Consider the following 12,178-nt stretch of genomic DNA (forward strand, 5'->3'; position numbering starts at 1 on the left):
AATTGTAACATTGGAGCAAGTTAAAACGCAGAAAAGATAAATTCTTGCGGTCGAATATGGAAGATCGACTTCAAAAGCTTTATGGTATGGATCCTTCTGATAAGGTTTTAGAGGAAATTATGGAGGTTCAGCTTGATCTTAACCTAGAGATAGATATGGAAGAGATATTTTGGGAACAACGAGCTCGGGCGAATTGGCTGAAACGCGGAGACCGAAATACCATCTTCTTTCATAAAGCTGTTGTTCAGCGGTTTTATCGTAATAGGATTTTGAGGTTGGAACGTGAGGATGGGAGTCGTGTCTCAACGAATGAGGAAATGCTTCAGCTTGCTTCAAGGTATTTTGAGAATTTATTTATGGCTTCAAGCTCCGGAGATGACGTTCGCCTGTTGGGATTGGTTGATAAGCGCATTTCAAATGATATGAATGAAGAGTTACTAAAGCCATTTACGGAGGAAGATATCTTGCATGATGTTAAGTCTATGCCGCCTTTAAAGGCTCCAGGTATTGACGGGTTTTCAACAATCTTTTTCCAAAATTATTGGCACATAGTTGGTCCTAAAGTGTCTCGGTATTGTTTATCTATTTTAAAAGGGGAGATAGAAATGGAAGATATTAACAAAACACATATTGTGCTAAATCCAAAAGTGGAGAAATCGAAAAACCTTGTTCATTTCAGACCTATAAGTCTCTGTAACGTCATCTATAAAATTATTGCCAAAGTTCTGGTTGACCGAATGAGTCCTTTCCTGGATATATGTGTTAGTGAAACCCAAGGGGCTTTTATTCAAGGGAGACATATCTCGGATAATGTACTTATTGCCTATGAGGTTCTACATTCTCTCAAATTGAAGAAAAGAGGCCGAAAAAGGAATTTTGCGCTTAAACTCGATATGAGCAAAGCATATGACCGTGTTGAGTGGAATTTTTTTGCTGGTATGATGAATCATTTGGGTTTTCACCCTGATTGGATTGTTCTTGTTATGAGGTGCGTCTGCTCAGTTTCGTATTCGGTGGGGATGAATGGAGAACTTGGGAAATGGTTTTCTCCGTCGAAAGGATTGAGACAAGGGGACCCTCTAAGTCCTTACTTGTTTTTGTTTTGCACAGAGGGGCTCTCTACGTTACTCCAAAATGCGAAGCAGGAAAAGTTGATTCAGGGAGCTCTTATAGGAAAGGAAAGGTTGGCGATTAATCATCTGTTTTTTTGTAGACGATTGCATTCTGTTTGGGGAGGCATCGTTAGAAGGAGCCAATTTAATGCATCAGCTGATAACTGAGTATGACCAGGCTTCAGGACAGCGGGTTAATTTTGATAAATCCTTTATTTATTTTGGAGCCAATGTGGAGCTAGAAATTAGGGAGATAGTGACAGGAACTTTGGGGGTTCGTGTGGCCACAAACCCGGAGAAGTATTTAGGTCTTCCCATGATGATTGGTAAAAAGAAGTAGGCTTTTGCTCATTTTGTGGACCGTTTTAGGAAAAGAATTGCGGGGTGGAATTTACGTTATCTATCTATGGGGGTTAAGGAAGTTTTTATCAAACCAGTCTTACAAGCTATTCCAGTCTATGTTATGCAGTGCTTCACTTTACCTAAACTCTTTTGTCGTAAGTTAGAGGGTCTTTTAAACAAATTTTGGTGGTCTAATAACAAATCGACAAAGGGGATTTATTAGAGTAATTGGAACGCTTTATGCAGACCTAAGTGTGCTGGTGGGATGGGCTTTCGAGATTTATTTTTGTTCAATCGTGCTTTGTTAGCTAAGCAAGTTTGGCGTATTTTTTTGAAGCTCGATTGCCTTTTATCAAAGGTTTTAAAAGCTCGTTATTTTCCTCTAACAGATATTTTTCAGCTAAAATGGGATCTTACTCTTCTTTTACTTGGAGGAGCATCTGTAGTGCTCGGGAGTTGATTGCTGATGGGCTGGTCTGGTGTATTGGAAATGGCAACAATGTGAATATATGAAATGATCCTTGGTTGCCTGGTCATGACAATAACAGGGTTTTAGTGCAAAAAATGAATATATCATGGACTACTGTGAATCAGTTGATTGATGCCGAGGAAAGCACCTAGAAAAAGGAGGTTATTCGAAGTCTGTTCGATGAAGATCAATCAAGGTGAATATTTTCAATTCCTCCTGGTTGTAGAATAACTCAAGACTTATTAGTCTGGAACTTTGTGGCCACTGGAAGTTACTCAGTGAAGAGTACAGGGTTTTGATTTTAGAGCATTTAAAGGGCACTAATTATATTGGTTACAATGCCAGCATATAAAAAGATTTCTACAAGCTTCTATGGGAGTTACAGATTCCATCTAAAATTAAAATCCATGTCTGGAGACTCATTAACAACTATGTACCACATTTAGTTAACCTTTTCCAAAGGCGTCTTTTAGCAGATGTGTTTTGTCCCCTTTGTAAAGAATCACCGGAGGATTCTAATCATCTCTTATGGAGGTGTGGAGTTTTGCAGCAGCTATGGGTCTCCCTCAATGTCTGTTTTTCTCTGAATTATCTCACCTCGCATGGCAAAGATAATTTCATAAGAAGTTTTATAGAAGCAGATGTTAGCACGAGACAGATTCTTTTTTTTTCTTTATGGGCTCTTTGGAATAGCAGAAACAAGCAGATATATGAAGGAGTTAGGTTCTCAAAGCAAGATATTATAGCTTTTATTCGTGGTATGGTCTGGATCTACTATCTAGCCATACTTATCAGAAGCCTTTTCCTTGTTCTAAGCGACATCAGCTTTGGCGACCCCCTGATAGTGGGATGCTTAAACTAAATTTTGATGCGTCTTTTCTTAAAGAAGCTGGATTCTCTTTTGCAATAGTTCTTGCAAGAAATGAGGAAGGGCAGTTCTTGGGAGCGCGTACTTAACCTTTTAGTGATGTGGTGGACGCGGTGGTGGCGGAAGCTAGAACTTGCGAGAGGGCCATGCTTTTTGCTGCTGGGCGAGGTGGACGAGGATTCTGTTGGAAGGTGACTCTCTGACTACTATTAAGAAACTGAACTCTGTGGGGGAGGACATATCGATCCTTAGACCCATCATTAATCATATCCGAGTTATGAGGAATCAGTTTGAGGATGTTTCATACCTGTTTGTTCCGAGGACGGCTAATAGTGCAGCGCACACTCTGGCTTTGGAAGGTCGCCGACAACAGATTGCTTGCTCTTGGTTTCACGATCCTCCAGACTCGGTTCAAAAAGTTATGGATAAGGATTGGGAAGAATGGGTACACAGAGGATAAGGGGTTTTGTGTTTCTTTGAAGAAGGAGACTGTGCTGAAGATTCTCCATGGGTGGTTTCAAAGAAGCTTTTCTGTTGGGGCAAGTTTTGAGAACAATTATGTGGTTTCAGGAAGCCATTTCGTCTGATATTCCTGTTGGCTTTTCGTTTTTGGTGCGAGGTGGTTTTCTTTGAGGATGGTTTTTAGGTGTTTTTGTCGTTTCTTTTCCTGTGTGTTTTTTTTTTTTGCTTTAAATTCTGTTGTTTCAGTTTTCTTTATTGTTTTTGGACATATCACCTCGAGTCAAGTGTTAATAGAATATTAGTTATATTTGCAAAAAAAAAAGTCAAGAGTGCTCTCTTAGGTCTCCCGAAGAAATAGTGAATACTGTGCTTGGGAAGGAGATGAGTGGTGACTTCGAAACGATGGAAGATCAAAACGAGATTGCCCTTCTTGAAGAAGATTTAATTCAGTTAACGGTGAAAAGCTCACCAGTGGTTCCATCAAAGAACCCGACGTTGATCTGCTCAGTTTGGATGAGGAAAACGTACAATCCAGATAGCCTAAGAGCACAATTGAAGAGTTTCTAGAAGACAAAAAGAAATTTGAGATTCTTGTTGCAGGCCAGAATTTATTTACAATCTCTTTTGAAGACGAGGAAGATTTAGAACAGATTTTGGAAGGGCGACCATAGTTCTTTCGAAAACAACTAATCATCTTTGATAGGCTAGTGCAACCTATTGAGAGACATAAGATCAAACTGGTTCACTCCCCGTTTTGGATAAAGGCTGGTCTATGTCCTCCTGAGTGCGACAAGAAGGATCTTACGCATGCAGTTGGATCTACTTTTGAAGGGGTAATCCGAGCTGCGATAAAAGGTATGTTCTGTCAAATTAGAATCAACCTGGATATTCAAAAACAATTGAGAATAGGTTTTTTTGTTGTCCTGAATGGAAAAGGAAAATTTAGCTACCTCTCAAATATGAAAACCTTCCAACCTTCTGTTTTGGATGTGGCCGAATGGGTGATGGAGTTAAGAAGTGTTTGGAGTTTCATATTGATGAAAATAATAAGGATGGTGAAGAATAACCTTTCTCAATAGCACTCAAGGCAGAGTCATCTGTACTAGGGAAAGAAAGCTTAGTTTTTGGCCAATTGATGAAAAAATCGATGAAACAATGCTCTTACGCAGGAGGGGAAGAGGAGAACAAAACCGATGAGGTCCTAACGGAACCCATGAGAACATCTCGCCGGACAGCAACGAAAGTTTACTTAGAAGAGAACTCTGTAATCAGGGGAACGAAAATTTCACAGCTAAATTTTAGCGATAATAATGCTAATTTTTCGCCTCAAGTTTCGCCTAAAAAAGGGGAAGATAAGTCAGATAAGAACTGGTGCATTGAGTTGGACGGTTCAAAAGGAAACTCTAAAATGGTGGGGCCTACAAAAAAGGAAGGGAATTCCAACACAAATAGGTGTACTGAAGAGCATAAATTTAAAAATAAATTCGACTTAGAAGGGCCCATTAATGATGCAGAAGTTATTTTGGGCTACAAAAAAAAGAGGTGGCGACGTGTTTCAAGTAGGGAGAATAGCAATTCAAATATGAGTGAGATACTAAATGGGAAACAGAAATTTGAAAAGGAGCCAGGTCTCGATCTTGAAGTATATACTAAAGGTGGTTTAAAAAAAGCAAAACTTGATGATGGGTATTTCAGAATCAGAATACATCCTTTATTACCGTTTTTGCAGAATGAAGATGAATTTCCACAAATTATATCGGGGACTGCCAAATAGTCAGCCGACCGAAAGTAATGAAAATACTAAGCTGGAATGTCCGAGGACTGGGAATCTTTGGGCCATTCAAATGCTTCAAAACACGTTGAAGCTCTATAATCCCCAACCGGTCTTCTTAATGAAAACAAAATTAGATAGTAAGAGAATGAAGCACATTCGGAAACGATGTGGTTTTCATAATGATTTGGATGTTTCAGCTGATGGTTCCTATGGAGGATTAAGCCTAGCATGGAACAGAAATAATTTAACCAAAATTTATAGCTACTCAACCTATCATATTGATGTGGAAGTTAACGAAGTTGATAAACAAAACAAATGGCAGTTCACTGGTTTCTATGGGAATCCACGTCAATCAAATAAGCAGGAGTCTTGGAATTTACTTCGTCGACTAAGAAATATGTGTTCGTTTCCATAGTGTGTATGCGGGGATGTGGGGATTTTAATGAGATTCTATATGCACATGAGAAAATGGGGGGAGGGGTAAATGATGAAAGACAAATGGAGGAATTCAAGAGAGTTTTGGACGAATGTGATTTGGATGATATGGGTTTTAATGGGCAAAAGTTTACATGGGAAAGGGGAAATTTTGCAGATACAAATATAAGGGAGAGACTTGATAGGGGTTGCAAATCTAGAATGGATGAATCTATTTAATGATTGTTTTATACAAAATCTACCCCATTCTTTCTCTGACCATTGCCCAATTCTCATCCAAACTACGCCAAATATGAAACATTTTGAAAATAATTTTTTTAGATTTGAGTCGTGGTGGATAACTGAGCCATCGTGCGAGGAATGTATTAAGAAATCTTGGATAGAGATGTCTGGTAATGTATTTGAAAAATTAGAAATACCCGGGATAACCTCCAAAAATGGAAGGAAAACATTAAGGGAGAACGAAGGAAAAGATCAACGAATCTTCGTGAACGATTGGAAAAACTCGATGGAATAGAAAGGAATGATAATACTTTAGCAGAGATAATTGATGTGAAATTAGAATTAAATTGGGAGATGGAGAAGGAAAAGCTGTATTGGAAACAGAAAGCTAGAGCAAATTGGTTGCGGCAAGGGGATAGAAATACGACTTTCTTTCATAGAACGGCATCGTATAGACGTAGAATTAACAACATAAGAGGGTTGGAAGATAATGCTGGTACTCTTAGAACAGAAGAGGAAGAATTTGAAGAGATTCTACGAGACTACTTTGAGAGGCTTTTCCATTCCAACGAGATCGGTGACATTAGCCATCTTCTTTCAGGTGTTAAACGGAACATCAATGAGGAACCAAATCACATGTTAACTGCGGAGTATAAGGAGGAGGATATCATCGAGGCACTTAACAATATTGGCACAACAAAAGCTTCTGGCCCTGACGGATTCCCAGCAATCTCTTATTAGAAATTTTGGCATTTTTTGGGAAGTGAAGTCAGTGATTTTTGTTTAATAGTTCCTAATAAAGGACAATCTTTAGAAATTCTAAATCATACAAATATTGTCTTAATCCCGAAGATTCCCTACCTGAAAAACCCATCACAATTTAAACCAATTAGCCTTTGTTCTGTTTTTTATAAAATAATCTCAAAAACTATTGCTAACAGATTTCAAAAAGTCCTTGAATATTGCATAGATCCGGCTCAAAGTGCCTTTGTACCTGAAAGATTAATCACTGATAATGTTTTGCTTGCCTATGAGATTCTCCATTCTATGCGGAATAAAAGGGTGGGAAAAAAAGGTTATATAGCACTTAAGATTGATATGAGAAGGCGTATGATCGAGTGGAATGGAAGTTCTTGGAGCAAATGATGGGAAGAATAGGTTTCGATAACAGATGGATTCGACTTATTATGCAATGTATAAGTACAGCCTCATACTCGATTGTTTTAAATGGTGTAGTAGGAAAGACATTTCTTCTGACGAGAGGATTGCGTCAAGGAGATCTGTTGAGACTTTTTTTATTCCTTATCTGTAGTGAGGGTTTATCTACCTTATTCAGACTTGCAAGAGAGGAAGGGATTTTGAGAGGAATTAAAGCTAGCAGAAGAAGTCCCCAAATTACTCATCTCCTTTTTGCTGACAATTGTATTATTTTTGGGAAAGCTTCTGAAGAAGGTACAGGAATTTTCGAACAATTTTTTTAAAAAAATATGAAAGTTGCTCAGGGCAATACCTTAATTATGCGAAATCAACTGTGTTCTTCAGCTCAAATACTGATGGTATGGTCCAAAGAAACATTTCAAATAGATTATGGGTCAAAATGTCAGCAAATTCCGAGAAATATCTGGGCCTACCAAACATGGTGGGTAAGAGGAGACACTAGGCTTTTCAACATTTAAAAGATCGTAATATAAGATGAAAATTGATAGCTAGAGTACAAGATTGTTATCGCAGGGGGAAATAAGTTTTCATAAAGGCTATTTTACAAGCAATCCCAACTTACACGATGGGATGCTTTCTTTTACCTAAATCAATATATGAAGATATGGAAAAAAATAATAGCAAAATTCTGGTGGCAAAAAGGGTATGGGAAATGCGGGATACATTGGTGTTCATGGAGTAATTTATGCAAATTAAAAGAGAATGGTGGTCTCAGATTTCTCAATTTGGCAAAATTTAACCTGGCCCTTCTTGCGAAGCAAGGTTGGAGACTAATTGAAAACCCTACTTCCCTTTTAGCGCAAACCTTAAAAACAAAATATTACCCGAACTCTGATTTCCTAAATTCTGAACTAGGGAACTTACCATCATATACTTGGAAAAGCATATAGGTTGCAAAGAGTCCCTTACTATCGGATCTTTGCTGGAGAATTGGCAACAACTGAGACGTTCAAATTGAAGAGGATGTATGGGTTCTGAATGCTAAAAATTTACATATTCAACAGTTGGTGAGAAATCAAAACATAACAAGGGTGGCAGATCTGATCGACAACAACAATAGACCTTGGAAAACAGAGCTGCTATACCTTCTCAATAGATGATGTCCAAAAAATTCTCCAAATTCAGCTAGCTAACACTCCCCATGATGACTTTCTGGCTTGGAGGGATACACAGTGAGAAGTGGGTATAAATTGCTATTACACGGTAACTTGATTAATGATAATAGTTATAACCCAATCGAAATCAGAAAATGCTACAGAAAACTATGGACCAATGACCTTCCTTCAAAATTACTTATTACAGTTTGGAGAGCCACTCAAAATTACTTGCCTATTCTAGCAAATCTAAGAATCAAATGACTAACAGACGACGCAGTATGTCTAAGATGCAAGCAAGGACTGGAAAATAGAGAGCATATATTCTGCGACTTTGCTGTTACAAAATAAACATGGGATACATTAAATTATGTTTGGTCCCAGGATTTATCTCAATTGGAGTTCTTGGATTGGTTTACCTGGATTATGCTAACTAGTAAAACCGATGGTCGTCGAACCTTTATCTGCGCTATTTGGGCTATTTGGTCTGCTAGGAACCAATGGATCCATGAAGGACATAGGAGATCTGGAGTAAATACAACAAGATTTATATTACAGTATCTTCAAGAGCTGAATAGTATAAAGCAAATATCCCCTACCTCAAGAGTCAAGACTGTCTTCTGAGTAGTGGAAGCCTCCAAAGTGTGGGTTTTGCAAAATTAATTTTGAAGCTGCAGTGGATATTAAAAATTACAGATCCTGTTCGGGAATAATCATCAGAGACTATAACGAGGACGTCCTGACTTCAAAAACCACAATACACGAGAATGTACCTTCAGGGTTTGCAGCAGAAGCCATTGCATGTCTTCAGGGAGTTAAAATGGGGAAGGATCTAGGATTAAATTATGTTGAAATTGAAGGAGACTCCCTGACGGTTATCAAGCGAGTTAAAGGCAAAAGCAAAGACAAATCGGTAATCGGACCATATATTCGAAACATTAAAGAATTGACAAGGGGTTCTTACGAGTGTAAGTTTCAACATGTCAGACGAATAATAAATGAACATGCTCATTTACTAGCAACACAGGGTTTAAGAATGGCAAATAACACTCACATTGCCTAGAGAAGTAATGGTCCAGATATTACAGCTGCTGAAGTTAATCAAGGATGGCGATGAAGAAACAAAAGGACTAAAGACTATGAGAAGAGAACCTTTATTTTTTTAGACGTTTACTCTTCTCCAGGGGCTGTTATAATTGAAAAGAAGATTTTTAGACAGATCTAGAAAATGATAGCTCATACAACTGGGTTGCCTTTCTCTTTTGTCGTTGTTCTTTTTTTTTCTTTCTTTAATTCTTTTCCTTTATTGTTTTTAGTTAGGCCATTTTATGTATAGGCCATGTTTTGTTTTCTTAAGAGTAAATCCTGGACCTTTTATATTAATACAACCCAGCATATTTGATTAAAAAAAAACACAATTTGTATATTGAGTAAAATGAAACATGATTTTGTAGTAAAATATAAAATGAATCATGGTACCAGCATGTATGACAGAATAATAACAAATGCGATAGTAATAAGGACGAAAATAAAATAAAATAAATAAAACAAACAAGCTAGAAAAAGAAAAATAATAGGTAAAAGAATAAATAAATAAAAGAATAATAGAACCTAACAGTAAACCAATAAATAAATAAATACTATGTAAAATAGTTTAAAAATAATAATAACAATGATAATAATATTAACATAAAATAAAGAATAATAATAATAGTAAAACAATAATAATAATAATAGTAATAATAAAATTAATTAATTTAATAATAAAGTAGCCAAAATACCAAAAGGACTAAAATTGAACTTAGATAAAAAATTTGGGGCAAATCTGGAATAAATATAAGGTGAAGGACAGAATTAAAACGCGCGAATAACAATGAGGGATCAAAAAAGAAATTTTCTCTTTTTTTTCCAAAACGCACAGCATCAAGAGGGGCCAAATTGGAATTGCAATAAAACATAAGGTAAAAATTAAAAATATAAAAAAATTAATCGTAAAATACTTAAAAAAGCGGAAGGGCTGAAGGTGCAATTAGCCTTTCCGTTTAAAAACACGCGGATTCTTGGCCAGGTCTGGTCAACACACGGGTTAAGGCTTAAAATGACGTTGTTTTATGCCCTAAAAATGAACTCCAAAACGGCGTCGTATTGGAACACTATTTAAGTAACAAAATACAAAAAAAACATTTGGAACTCATTTTTTTTTTAAAAAAGGCCCCGTTCTCTCTGCAATCGGCTCTGGGTCAACCCCACAGCCCCAGTCGCTGAATCGCCGTGGCACCGCCGTGCGTCCGCCGCGGGCGGTGGTAGAACACCTTCAGGTATCTTTTTTTCCTTTTTACTATATTTTAATATATATACATACAAATAGTTTCATAAAATAGAAAAATGAAAAGGAAAAGAGAAATAGCAATTTCGAACAAGGAGAATAAAAGAGAAAAAAAATGAAAATAAAATGACCTTGGCACGTTTTTAACATTGTTTTTTTCTTCGATCTGCTTGGTGTTTTTGTTTATTTCTATATGCTTGAATCTGTTTTTGTATTCAATGATGTTCGAAAAAGATTACAACGGATTTGGTTGGCTTTTATAGGCATTTACAACTTGTTTCTTTATGAATAATTACTCAGCTTCTTTGGAGGTGCAAAAGGACGGTGGACAAGACAGTGGCGGTGTCAGAGTGACGAAGGGCAGTGGCCAAAAGACCTTAGGTGCGGCGCACCTAGGGTTTCTTTATTTTTGTTTTTTCTGTTAATTTCGGGCTAGGGTTAGATTGAGCTTGATTTGGGTTTAATTGGTTGGGCTACTAAGGTTTTGGGTCTGTTTTGGGTTTGGGGTTTAGTTTGGGTTGTTTGGTTTTAGGGTCTTATTGGGCCCCGGGCTAAATTGGGCTTGTATAGCTGCCCCTCTTTGCTCATTGTTGTGTAACGAGAATAAAGTAAAATATTTTAAGAAAGACAAATTTTGCCCGGTCTCACCGAGTCTTGACTTCTTTGGTACTCCTCTTCTTCAGGTCGCCTCGTTCCAGTCTACCACATCTTGTTGCTTCGATCCATTCCACTGCAACTTCATAGAAATAAGACTTGTAGTTTTAATCTACTCTGCTGCAATTCAGGGATATGAGAGTTGTAACTTGTAGCTTCAATCTACTCCACTACAACTTCAGGGAGATAAGATCCACTATCTTCAGGCTGCTCCTATTGCAACTTTAGGGAGATAAGGCTGGTGGCTTCAATCTGCTCCACTGCAACTTCAGAAAAATAAGATTAGCTATAATTTGTAACTTTAATCTATTCTACTACAATGTCAGGGAAATAAGATTTGCTATCTTCAGTCTGTTCCGCTGTAACTTCAAGGAGATAAGGCTGGTGGCTTCAATCTGCTCCACTGCAACTTCAAGAAGATAAGATTTGCCAAAATTTGTAGCTTTAATTTGTTCCATTGTAACATCATGGAAATAAGATTCACTGTCTTCAGTCTGCTCCGCTGCAACTTCAGGGAGATAAGGCTGGTGGCTTCAATCTACTTTACTACAACTTCAGGAAGATAAGATCCGCCATCTTTAATCTACTCAAATGCAATTTCAAGGAGATAAGATATACAACTTCAATTTGCTCCACTGCTACTTCAGGGAGATGAGATTTGTGGATACACCGATGACCTGTAGAATCGATTTCATGGGCCTATGCTTATGCCAAATGATTAGAATGTCATGATCAGAATGAATCAAATGCTCCTAACTAGATGTGTATGAATGATATTTGCATGAATACAGAATGTCATGAGAATGACCCCTTTTTAATGTTTGGGTTATCATTGCTCGTTGTTTATCAAGGTTCTATCATTGACGCAATAACCTATCTTCTTGTTCAACTGATATCTTTGACAGAAAATCTAAAGAAATAGCCACAATTTAGACTCATCCCTTAGGATTGGTGAGTTCTAAATAATAGTCCTGTTTCAGGTTCTTTTACTATTTAGAAGCTTCCAGAGTAATATACAGAACTTCTTTTGTGAAAGAATTATTAGTCCATTACTCGTTATTTCAATGCAAAATGCTTGAAAAAGATCATAATGATTGACAAAACTGAAATTTATCAGGAACAAAATCTGAAAATAATTGATTAATAAAAGAAAGCAAATATTACTGGAATACAAAATAGGTGAGAGGAAAAATAGGTGCCCT

The 12,178-nt window shown here is 37.2% G+C and overlaps 1 long non-coding RNA gene across 1 annotated transcript; it reads right to left on the reverse strand.

Annotated features, from left to right (window-relative positions):
* Positions 1–8,088: 8,088 nt before the first annotated feature.
* Positions 8,089–9,281, reverse strand: LOC121211311 (uncharacterized). Its single transcript, XR_005906618.1, has 3 exons — positions 8,770–9,281; positions 8,596–8,667; positions 8,089–8,522 (listed from the first exon to the last, which is right to left on the reverse strand). It is a non-coding gene; the product is annotated as an uncharacterized lncRNA (long non-coding RNA).
* Positions 9,282–12,178: the final 2,897 nt, after the last annotated feature.

This window comes from Gossypium hirsutum, chromosome A12 (assembly GCF_007990345.1).
Source record: "Gossypium hirsutum isolate 1008001.06 chromosome A12, Gossypium_hirsutum_v2.1, whole genome shotgun sequence".
NCBI classification, from domain to species: domain Eukaryota; kingdom Viridiplantae; phylum Streptophyta; class Magnoliopsida; order Malvales; family Malvaceae; genus Gossypium; species Gossypium hirsutum.